This window comes from Trachypithecus francoisi, unplaced genomic scaffold (assembly GCF_009764315.1).
Source record: "Trachypithecus francoisi isolate TF-2019V2 unplaced genomic scaffold, Tfra_2.0 Lachesis_group18, whole genome shotgun sequence".
Lineage (NCBI taxonomy): Eukaryota > Metazoa > Chordata > Mammalia > Primates > Cercopithecidae > Trachypithecus > Trachypithecus francoisi.
The window spans coordinates 31,273,706-31,285,170 of record NW_022681463.1 but is presented as its reverse complement, the minus strand read 5'-3'; positions in this window follow the sequence as shown (position 1 = coordinate 31,285,170).

The following is an 11,465-nucleotide window of genomic DNA, read 5'->3' as shown; positions in this document are numbered from 1 at the left end:
TAAGGTGTTTTCATGGTTATGGACATGTACAGCGCAATGAAAAGATCGAATAACCCTGTAGATTCCCAGCTGAGGTTGTAAGAAGAGTGGAATTGTTTGAATGATAGAAATATTTGGTGAATTGGGTCAGATAACCACACTTTTTATGTAGACTACAGTCTGAATGATTGCAAACTACCTGGGCTAATTGAGCTTCTGGTAATGAAAGCATTTGTAACAGGCTTCTACCGCAGGATGGAATTAATTCCATTAGTTTTTAAGAAATCCATTTATTCTTTGTGAATGACCAAAACCAAATTAAGTTTTATGTACATTCCTTAGTTCCTGATAATGGGGCCATTTACACTATATCATTATATGGAATACCATATTCCATATTCCTATTACAATTATTTTTAATAGTGAACAATACTCTTATTTTAGAGTCTAGAGATGAAGTGAAATTAAGTAAATGGAAATAAAAGGAAAAAAAACAAAACTGCATGGTATTAGCTAATCAACCTAATCAATGATTTTGTTGTCTAAGAAATCTGCTTTCGAAAAATAGAAAAAAATACTAAGAAGATCTTCCAAAACCACACAAATGAAAAATAAACAATTTCCTTCTGAATGACTTTTGAATAAACAATAAAATTAAGGCAGCAATCAAAAAGTCTTAGAAGTATTTAAAAGCAGACATGACATACCAAAATCTCTGAGATTCAACAAAATCAGGGTTAAGAGGAAAGGTTATAGCACTAAATACCTGCCACAAAATGTTAGAAATAACTCAAATTAGTGACTAACACTACATCTAGAAGAACTAGAAAAACAAAAATAAACTTAACCCAAAGCAAGCAGAAGAAAAGAAATAGCTGAAATTACAGTGGAGCTGAATGAAATTGAGACCCAAAAATTTATACAAAGAATCAATGAAACAAAAAGTTGGTTACTGAAAAAAAAAAAAAAAAACAAGATCAATAGACTGCTAGTGAGATTAACAAAGTAAAAAAAATCTAAATAAGCCCAATCAGAAATGACAAAGGTGACATTAGAACCAATCCAACAGAAATACAAAATATTCCCAAAGACTACTATGAACATTTCTACATGCACAAACTAAACTTAGAGGAAATGAATAAATTCCTGGAAACAGATAAACTTCCAAGATTGAATTAGGAATAAACTGAAACCCCTAATGGACCAATATCAAGTTCCAAAATTGAGCTAATCATTAAAAACTTATCAACCAAAGTCCCACATCAGATGGACTTATAGCCTAATTCTACCACAGTGCAAATAAGAGATAGTATCAATTATACTGAAACTATTCCAAAAAATCGAAAAGAAGAAGCTCCTCCCTAATTCATTCTATGAAGTCAGCATCACCCCGATATCAAAAGCTGGTAAAGACACAATAGAAAAAAAAAGTACAGGCAAATATCTCTGATAAACATAGACACAAAAATCCTCAACAAAACAGTAGCAAATCAAATCCGGTAGCACCTCAAAAATTAATTCACCTACAATTAAGTAAGCCTGAGATACAAAGCTGGTTCAACATATGCAAATAAATATATGCAATTCACTATAAAAACAGAATTAAAAGCAAAAACTGTATGATCATCTCATAAAACATGGGAAAGGTCTTTAATAAAATCTAACATCTTTTTATGATAAGAACCATTAAGAAACTAGGCATCAGAGGAACATACTTCAAAATAGTAAGAGCCCTGTATGACAAATCCACACCAGCATCATACTGAATGGGCAACAGCAGGAAGAATTTCCCTTGAGAACTGGAACAAGATGGCAATGCCCACTCTCATCACTCCTATTTAACACAGGACTGAAAGTCCTAACCAGAACCATCAGTCAAGAGACAGAAATAAAATATATTCAAACAGGAAAAAAAGAAGTCAAACTATCTCTCTTCTCCAAAAATATGATTCTATAGCTAGAAAGCCCTAAAGACCTTTCCAAAAGACTCCTGGAACTGATAAACAACTTCAGTAAAGCATCAGGATACACAATAAATGTACAAAAAGCAAGAGAATTTATACACAACAAGAACCTTTAAACTGAGAGCCAAATTGAGAATGCAATCCCATTTACAACAACCACAAAGAAATACCTAGGAATACATCTGAACAAAATGGTGAAACCTTTCTGCAAAGAGAACTACAACACACTGCTGGAAGAAATCATGGACGATACAAACAAATGGAAAAACATTCCATGCTCATGGATTGGAGGAATCAAGAGTGGGCCATTGTTAAAATGGCCATACTGCAGGGCTACACTAACTAAAACAGCATGGGCTGGTACAAAATCAGACACATAGACCAATGAAACAGATTAGAAAACCCAAAAATAAAGCTGTATACCTACAGTCATCTTATCTTTCACAAAGTTAGCAAAAGTAAGCAACAGGGAGAGGAATCCCAGACAGCTGGGATAGCTAGGTAGCTATATGCAGAAGAATGAAATGAATCAACTGCCTTTCACCAAATACAAGAATCAACTCCATGGATTAAATATTTGAATGTTAAACCTAAAACTATAAGAATCCTAGAAGAAAATGTGGAAAACGCCATTACAAACATCCACCTCGGGAATTTATGACTCAGTCCTCAAAAACAATGGCAACAAACCAAAAATTGACAAATGGAACCTAATTAAACTAAAGATCCTCTGCTCAGCAAAAGAAACCAGCAAGAGAATAAACTGACAGGCTACAGAGTAGGATAAAATATTTGCAGACTATGTATCTGACAAAGGCCTAATATCCAGAATCTAAAAGAAACAAACAAATCAGCACCAAAAAAACAAACAATCCTATTAAAAAGTGTGAAATAGACACACAAAGACACTTTTCAAAAGAAAACATGCAAGCAGCAAAATATATATATAAATTTCCTATATAAATTATATATATTTATATTTCATTTATATAAATATATATTTATAGTTCATATATATTTTCTATATATATAGGAAAAAATGCTCATCATCACTAATCTTCAGAGAAAAGTAAATTAAAAACCACAGTGAGATACCATCTCACACAAGTCAGAATGGCTATTATAAAAAGTCAAAAAATAACAGATGGTGATGAGGCTATGGAGAAAAGGGAACACTTAGGCATTGTTGGTGAGAAGGCAACATAGTTCAGCCCTGTGGAAAACAGTATGGAGAGTTCTCAAATAATTAAAAATGGAACGACGATATGACCCACGATTCCTATTCCTGGGTATATGCCCATAGGAATACAAACCGTTCCATCAAAAAGACACATGCACTCACATGTTCATTGTAGCACCATATACCATAGCAAAGACATGGAATCAACCTAAGTGCCTATTGTTGGTTGATTGGATAAAGAAAATGTGGTACATATACCCCATGATATACTACACAGCCATCCAAAGGAATGAAATTATATCCTTTGCATTAACATGGATGCATCTGGGGGCCATTTTCTTAAGGGAACTAATGCAGTAACCAAAAATCAAACACTGCATATTCTCACACGTACTTTGAGTACTCATGGATATAAAGATGGGAAAAAAAGACAACAGGGACTACTAGAAAGGGGAGGAAGGGAAAGGGTATTATCTGTACCCCAAACCTCAGCATCACATAATATACCCATGTAACAAACCTGCACGTGTACTCACTGAATCTAAAATAAAAGTTGAAGTTATTTAAAAAAATAAAAAATAAAGATAAGTCTATGTAATAGCATGTTAATATGCTCATTTTTATGTTTATTTTAGACTTAATCTAACAATTGAAATTTATGTAGATAACTTACTAAAAGTCATGATTACTTAATTTGATAGCATGACTTCAAATATAGATTATTTTTGACTATGAATCATAGCAATTCTGAATTGGGAGGAACACAAGTAAATGGAAGCATCCTTTTATCTAGATTTTCACTGTCTAATACAGTCACAAACCTCATGAGACCATAAATTTAAGTTACTTAAAATTAAATAAACTTAAATATTCAGTTCCTCAGCTATACCAGCTACATTTTTAATACAAAGACTTGCATATACTAGACAGATAATATCGATTTGTTGTTGTGAAGTTGAATGATGAGGTAAAGAACATATTCAAATTTCTGTAATTAGACCTTAGTGTAAATGGGTGAGATTATCCTAAACATCACAGAGTTTATATTGAGAGTTTTAATCTCTTTAAATCTAAGAGCTAACTCAGGTCGTACTAAGACCTTCATGTTTTTTAACCATTTGCTGAAAAAAATTAGTTGCATTTCCCTATGCTTCTTTTTCTATGCCCAGTTGAATCTCAGTGAATTGAAACTGCTGATCATACATCTGAGGTGTCCAAGGGAGCTCTTCAGAAGCCCCTGTTTACCCATTGTAGCCAAATGTTCACAAGCTATCTATTCAAAAAACATCACTGTTGAGAATAAAGTAATTTTTTATGGCATATGAGACTAGACAAGGAGAGACAAATGAGATGTATTGAATTTCATTCAATTAATTGTGCTGATATTCCAAGGACTGTACTAATCCTTAAGAATACAAAAACAAAAGTCATTTACTGACATTCAAGAAGTCCTCTGTCTTAAACAGTGGTTTTCAAACAGTAACAGTATGGCAAAGCATGACCTGGTATAATGGTATTTCTTGAACTCTTTTCAGCTAAGTGCCAAATTTTGAAGGATGTATAACATGCATTTTGATTTTAAACTCTCTACACCTGTTTTATGACCACATCTGTCAGGCTGAATGCTACACTATTTGCTGAGCAAGGTACAACTTGCTTTGAGTCAGAGGTAAGAGACGAAGCATAAAATTAAATGAATGTCAAAGAAAGTGTTTTCCGGGACATTCAAGCACTTGGCCCCATGAGAACATGAGAGAGGTTATTCAGGGAAGTAAACATCTCTTTCTAAAAGAAAGATGGTGCTCATGGCACATGTATACCTCTGTAACAAACCTGCAGGTTTTGCACATGTATCCCAGAACTGAAAGTATAATAAAAAGAAAAAAAAAAAGAAACATGGCATTGAATAACTGACATTAAATAGCACAGTAACTCTTCATTATTTTATAGACACTCTGAAATGTTGCATTGTAGAGATGTTGTTATATTTTTACTGACTTGTGGGTAATATCTTTTTTAGCCTTAATTTTGCCAAATGTGCTGCCAAATTTTTAGTAGAATATTTATAAGTAACCTACAAATATAAAAATCATGGGAAACACAGACATATGAATACAACCATAAAATGCAATTATGTATACATCTAATATATGTTATCATACACATACATCGAATATATACATATAACATGTTTTTCATACACACATATCTAATATATGCATGTAATATGTGTTATCATATACATACTTCTAATATATACATATATGTTATTATATATGATAATAAATATATATTAGATGTATGTGTATGACAACAATCTTGAGAATCAGAGAGAGCATGATTAAAGAGGTAATATCAATGTTCTGCATTGATAATAATCTATAAATTTCTTTAAAAGAGGTAGCAAATGATTAGAAATGAAACTGAAAGACCAGTATTGCTTTTGTATGAAAATAATTTGCAATGTGAGGGTGCTAGGGACATGAGAAATGAGGCTGCAGAAGTAAGCATGGAGCTGACCATGATATACTTTGAATACATGCCAAAGAATTCTGTGTATCATAAGAGCTGATGAAGGGGTTTCAACTGAAAAATGAATATAAATTATGAAACAATAGTTTAGGTTTGGTGGACTCAGCATGGTGAAGATTTTGAGGTGAGAGTTTTGAAACAGCTTATGGAATAAACAATTCTTTGATGCGATATATTGTAAAGATGGAATGTTTCAAGCTAACTTAATCAGTTTTTACCACAGAGATTCTGAAAGAAAAAATGAGTTTGCAACTTTTGTCTTCTACTCATTAGCAAAGTTATATTCAAGCCTACAGTAGATTGTAAAATTGTGTTATCTAGGACAACCAAATATTATCACGATAGGGCAGGCAGTTAGCTAAGTGGTTAAAGATAATTTCAGTTCTGAATGTCCACCTTACCCACAGTAGTTATTTTAAACCTGACCTGAAGGGTAAGCCATCTGTGGTCATTATCAACCCTGCTTTTTCCCAATATTAGAGGTGTCTCAAAGATGTATCAAATTTTTGGAGGTGGTTGTTTCACCCTCTCTAATGGTCAAATTTTTTCTGTATTTTTGTTTGATGACCATTCCCTACAACATTTTATAACAGCTACACAGCAGTATTTACAATGGTGGAAATCACACACCTAAATAGTGCAACACATGAAAAATCAGAAAAATTATCACAGTTTATAGTCTACTTCTCAGCCAGGAACCAGGATGTCCCCAGTCAAACCAAATGCATAAATTCTATTCTCAATCCAAAGTGACCTCAGAGTCAGATATAATTATCCAGATTACCTAATTCTTTTGTTTGTTTTTTCCCCAGACATTTTGTTTCTTTCCCAGATCTTTCATATTGAAGATCCCAGAAGGAGAGGCATGGATATGGGCACAGAACTCTTTGCCTAAAACATGGTCTATTCATTCTTGAGACGCCAATATGCTAGCTAAAAAGGCTCCATGCTGAATCATTGCCAATTTGCTTGTATACATTATCTAGTACCCTTTTTCTTTTCTGATATATATCAGGTACAATATTCTCATCCTCTGGGCGTCCTTTAAAAAATGGAGTGAAGAGGCTTGAAGAGAGAGAAAAGTAGAATTCCCTTGGAGAGGTTCGAGTTTCATTTCTGAATATGAGGCTGAGTGTTGTAACGATGTGGCACTGCTCATCTGGAATGTTATGACCACAGGAAATAAAAAGTTTTAGTATCAAGATAAATAGATAGATTTAAAGCAAAAGAGAAGAAGTGCTTCGTGCTCATCAAATCAGTAAAAGGGAGATAAGTCTCCAAATATACACCATCTGTTCTCTAATCCTCCTCCAAGTTTTATTTCTATGAAAGTTCATTTGCCAACAAGCTAAAAAAAGATCTAGCTCCTATGAAAGGTTCTAGAGTAGTGTTTTGAAGGAGACAAGAGCCTCTTTTTCTAATTATGAAGCAATAGAGAATTTTAGATTTCTGGCTGTTTGGCCTGTTGGGGTGTATGCTATTTAAAAGTTACCTAATGTTTCAGTCAGTTACCCAGGAAACCAACTAATTTATCACAAGTAAATTATACCAAGGTAAGCTAGGTGGCTCCTGAAAGAAAACCAATCCCCCAGTCCATTTTATTGTATTCTTTAGCTAATTCACAAATAACCTGTGTCCCAGTATTGAACTCATAATAAAGAGTAACTAAAGATGCAAAAAAGTATTAAGAATGGAGGACTTTTTTTTTTTATAGATAACATACTTAAGAGTAGGCTTAAACCAGCAAAAGAGGAAAGAAAATAGCTAGGAAAATAAAACAAAAATAAAGTCTAAGAGTGGTAGTCTGTCTTGTTGTTTCATGTACCTTGGGCAACCATTGTCTACATCTCAAAAAGCAAAGTATTTGATTCAAAAGTCATGGAAGAAGTTACCTGAAACTGGTTTCAGAAGGATCCTGACTTCCCAGATTGAGGTGGAACCTCAATCCACGGGATTTGAGGTGGAACCATATTCCAGGGATTTGAGGATGGTTTTGTTGTTTTTGTTGAGCTATGAATTATAAATGCCAATTCTTTGGAGTTTCCCTGCTCAGATAGCTAATAGTATCCGATAGAAGTCTTTCCATCAGTGTTTAAGAAATGCGATTTTCTACTGCCTTATTCAAAAGACCAGATCTGGCCGGGCGCGGTGGCTCAAGCCTGTAATCCCAGCACTTTGGGAGGCCGAGACGGGCGGATCACGAGGTCAGGAGATCGAGACCATCCTGGCTAACATGGTGAAACCCCGTCTCTACTAAAAAATACAAAAAAAAACTAGCCGGGCGAGGTGGCGGGCGCCTGTAGTCCCAGCTACTCGGGAGGCTGAGGCAGGAGAATGGCGTAAACCCGGGAGGCGGAGCTTGCAGTGAGCTGAGATCCGGCCACTGCACTCCAGCCTGGGTGACAGAGCGAGACTCCATCTCAAAAAAAAAAAAAAAAAAAAAAGACCAGGTCTTCAGGGAATAAGTTTTGCAAAGATGATTTAGGAGGACATTGAGGAATGGCTGCCTATGCCTATTGATAAGAATAGGGCACTGCATTAGTCTTTTGAAATATGTGGCCATGTCTGCTTGTATAAATATGGAGTTTAGAATAGATGGTATTGCTAGACACATGGTTATCACATTGTAATGGGAAATTTGAAGCATTTTGTAAAATAATAAGAAATACATATATCGGACTCTGTCCCGAGTTATTGAGAGTTCTTAAGACTTTTGTAATTTTCTGAATATAGGGCCATCTGACACAAAGCTTCTAAATCTCTTGGGATTTCCTGGATAATTAGAGCATCTTTTGTTATCATTAAGCCATACGTTGTAGGCTCTTGGATAGCTTCAGGGTGGAGACTGGCTGTCAGGGGATCCAACCATCTGATTAAAGGATTGGGACTTTCGGCCCCAACTATGACCTGTAGGGAGGGGAAAAGGGCTGAAGGCTGATTTTGTCACCAGTAGTCAATGATTTAATTAATATTTGTCTAGTTTCCTGTGCATCTTAAGTCTCTGCATTGTCCCCACCTGCTTCCTGCCCCAGATTTGTGGGAGTCTCCCTTACTGCTAGTTGATGAACGCTGGGGGCCAGCTCTTGGATATGAATTCTACCTAATGGCAACATTGCTCATTGCTGCCACCCCAGGAAAATCATATAGCAGTTAAATCTGTACTTACTGCACCTGTGTATCTGTTAGGAATTTCCCCATTGGCCTCTTTCCCACCTTATCAGCATGAAGCTAACAACATTCTGACAGCGTGACTGCAGAATAAGTGATTATTGAGCATCTTACAAGGTGCTCTGGGGCATTCCTTTCTGCTTAGGTATTCCCCCTCCTCTCTGCTTATATCTGACGTGCGTGTTTCCAGTGGTCCCTGGGGTGTTAGATTTTCCAGAGCTTCCTTTCTCATGGGCTCTCCCTTCCTGTTCATGTCTAACTCTCTGCCTCCTCTAATAATAACTCATTTCAAGAGAAAAGCATAAAAAATCTATTTGGAGACATTTGAAATGGTTCCGAGGTTTACGCTTCTGTATGTCACACCTTCACAATTTATCAGGATTATCATGGTAACAGATACACCTGAAACAAATTTAGAAGTTTTAGCATAAATGTTTATCAACAAAATTTGTTGGCCAATTTATCGTTGCCATGGTGGTAATTTCATATACAATGTTTTCAAGGCTCCATCTGAGATCTCCAGTGCAACACAGTGGCCAATTTAAAGGTTGCAAGGATTAGTCTCTCGCTTGACGTTGTAATTTCTCCCAGCATCTGTTTTCTAATAGGAGATAATTATGGGGATTTAAAATTTTCTCTGTAAACCTCTCCAATGATTTGTCTTCTTGGTATATTATGAGTACTAGGATCTTATCATGAGAGTCTGTCTGGGGAAATAATCATGCAGAAAATTTCCTTTAGCTTCTCTACATCTGTCTTTTCTTCATGAGTTTCAACATTTATAATAGCCATTACCATAGAATGTATTAGGGCATGCAAGGTTTATTTCATATGCTGATCATTCTTCATTGGGTCACTGCTGAGGTCAGGGAATTTTGTTGTTCCCAACAGTTTCTGAAATTATGGATGACCACAAAAGAAGATTCCATTATCGGTGTATACGTAAGTCCTCTTGTCTCCAACTAACCATCAAACTCTAGAGAGCTTGATTTAGTTCTGCCATCTTGGCAGAATTTTCCTATGGTGTAATTTTCCTATGTTACAGCTTTAATAGTCTCCTTTTTCCTTCGTAAGGTATGACCCAGCCACAGAAAAATTTTGTTTTAATTTTCTAAAGGGATTTCTAATAAGTCTGAGTGGTCTTTTTCTGTTTTTGTTTTGGATTTATAGGATAGTATCAGGAAGATTGAGAAAAAAATAGGAGTTCCTTTTCTACCAGTCTTTGACTATTGGTTTTAACTTCTCATTTGAAAAGTATAGCTGATAATTTTAAAAAGTATCATCCTTTTAAAATTTTTTAAAAATTATTTATTTATTTGCTTCTGGTTTTAAAGAGTATAATACCAGTTTCAGTAGAGGATTTGTTGGGTTGATCCGAACCTTCATGGGTTCAGCCCCAATAATTCTACCTATGGCATGACATTTTTGCCTACACATTACTTCGCATATTCTTTAGATCTTCAATTTGGGTTTAATATAGATAGAAAGGTACCTCTAAGTAAACGTCCAAATTAGATATGACCATTTAGGAATAGGAGAGTTCTTGAAGACATCAAGAAAGGGCAATAAAAAGGAAAATTTTATTTATACTGTAAGGTATTCCCTATTAAGTTAATGGTTGTGATGTAACAGAGGAAGAAAAAATACCCCCTGGTTCGGGTGTGAGCATGAGAGACATGGGAAAGGATATAGGGAATGTCTGAGAATTATTAGAGATTACTACTTCCTAAGTAGTTTCTTGACTCTGAGAAAAAGTTTGTGTAACAGTTGTAAGGTTAATGTCAGTATTGCAGCATCATATCAACTGTTTTTTTTTGTTTGTTTTGTTTTGCACACCTGATTTTTAGTATTTAAGAAAGTTTGTATGTGTATGTGAGTTTAAGGGCAATGTGGGGAATTGAGTACTTGATTAGTCCTCAGTACCTTCCATGATTATTGCACTTTTTTCTTCCAGTTTCTCAGCTCACATAAACCTCTTTTGTTCAAAATTCTTTCCCTTTAAAGTGTCTAAAAGTGTCTTTATCAAGATACTCCCTCCTTTGATGCTTAATGCCTGGAGTAGAAGTACCTAATTGTTTTATTAGAAAGGCCAGCAATTTATGCTGAGTCATAATCTGTTTTGGAATCAAGGCTCTGTTCAGTGAGATAATGGAGGCCTGGCAACTACTACACTTTATTTACAACAACAATCTAAAAATGTGTTCTTACAACTGCATAAACATAATTTTAGAAAGTATTATAAAAACTGATGCAGACATACAAAGCTTTTTTCCCTAATATTTTTTATATTTAAGACTGCACTTCACAGGTCCATATTTCTGTGCCTTATCATACTGTGAATATGTAGTATCTACTATACATTGCACTGTTTTTTTAAACTGTGACTACACTTGTTTATCACAAAAAAAGAGATTCATGTCCAACTGTAAACAACTAACTAAACATAAAAAGGACTATATTTAAAATTGAGCATGTTGCATATAATAAGGGCAAATATATACCACCCAAGTTATGTAAGATATAACTTATTCTTGTGGAATGTAAAGAAAGTTGGAAAGCCAATTATCTACTACACATTCACTTAATGTGATGTTCTGTTAAATGACTTTTTTCCTTTCTTTTTTCTTTTTCTTTTCTTTTAT